We start from the raw sequence: 1,690 nt of genomic DNA on the forward strand, positions 1-1,690 counted from the left end.
GGAAGAGAGGAGGAAGGAACCCCAAGATGGTGGACGCAGGCTACAGATGCCGGGTGCTGAGAATGAACCAAACAAGCCTTGAAGCCCTCAGTCTCCTGGTTCCGGATACTGACTTAGCCCCGGGCCCCGAGCTTCCCTTCTCTAGATAAACTTACAGTTTTTGGTATTTAACAAATAAAGAAATAAATAATCCCCTTGTCTCGTCTCAACGGGACAAGAAAGAAGCCTTGCGTCCCGGTTCCCACTACTCTGTTTTGTGTCTGCAATTTCTTTATTTCAAGGTTCTTTCGGACTCAACCCTGCTCTCGGAGCTGGACTCCGGCACACCTCATCAAATACAAAACAGGCAAAGGGTTTCTCTCTGGCAACTTGCAGCTGCCTGTGGCCACAGACTTACTCTTGCGCAGCCTCCTTGCCGCCAGGGGCCGGCGGATTCCGCGCTCCTGGGCGAGTTTGCCGGCCCGTGATCACAGCGCAGCCGTGAGCGTCAGCGACCGCTGTAGCTCTGGGCTTCACCAAGTCGGGGCTCACCCAGGAGGGAGGAAGCAGGATGTCGAGAGAGAAGCCCCCCAAGAGCCCTGGGCCTCTCCAAGCCCTGGCTGCACAGGGTGGCGCTCCCCACGCCACTTACTTCTCTGCGGGGTCGCCGGAGACCAAACAGGGTGAAGGCACCAGGCATGTGCCCTTGACACAGTCGGGGCGCTGCAACCAGCTGCTGGTGCTGTTCGGGGTACGCGGGGGGGGGGGGTAGGGGCATTTGTAATTGTTTGAGGTTCATCCATGTTGATCCAAGTGTAGTTTTATTTATCTTCTTGGTTGTATTGTATTCCACATTGACTTTATACATTTACCAGGTGAGAAAATTTTTGATGCATTTTTATTTTTAATGTATTTGGCAGTTTTTCTGTGTATATTCTTAGTGGAATTGCTGCTTTGCGAAATGCAGATGTTGAACTCTACAAGATAATTCAAATTCTTTTGAAAATGATGTGTCATTTTATATTCTGCCCAGTAACACATAATTTCTCATCACTTCATATCACTTCGATTGATATGGCTGTTATTTTAAAAATTAGCACATGCGATGAATTTTAAATGCTATATTAATTTGCGGGAAAAGCAAAAGCCTTACCCTCCGCTCCCACTGCACCGGCTCCCCTTGATCTCTTGGGACAGGCACCGCAGCCACCGAGCCTTGGTATCTATTACATGGTTATTTGATTGATTTTTGGTCTGAGATTTTGTTTCCCCAAATTCACTGTTGGCTCAAGGGCAAGGCCGGTGCTTTGAAATGCTTTCAAGCTCTACCTAGTCGCCCCCCCGGTGCTGCTTTCAAAATGTTCCAATTAAGATGGCAACAAGAACGTGTTCCAGTTCGGCAAAAGACTAGTCAAGTGCAGTAGTGAGAAGGGGGGAGAGAGTAGAACGAGGAGTTCGATCTGTAACTGACTTGAGCAATCAATTGAGATAACTCACTACCTTCGGACCAGCCGAGGAGCGCCTCGCTGCCTGAGGTATTTAAAGCACAAAAGATCATTCACTTTTACCTTGTGGTGACACCGTATTTAGCCCTTATTGGTAATTCGCCCCACTGCATGGATGGTACACAGCCCGTCTGAATACTTCGAGGCCTTATTTAGTAGCATAGAACAGAATGGATTGAACAATAAGAACCAGAATTATCGCTGAG

The sequence above is a fragment of the Condylura cristata genome, unplaced genomic scaffold (genome assembly GCF_000260355.1).
Source record: "Condylura cristata isolate star-nosed mole 26May11 unplaced genomic scaffold, ConCri1.0 scaffold00042, whole genome shotgun sequence".
NCBI classification, from domain to species: domain Eukaryota; kingdom Metazoa; phylum Chordata; class Mammalia; order Eulipotyphla; family Talpidae; genus Condylura; species Condylura cristata.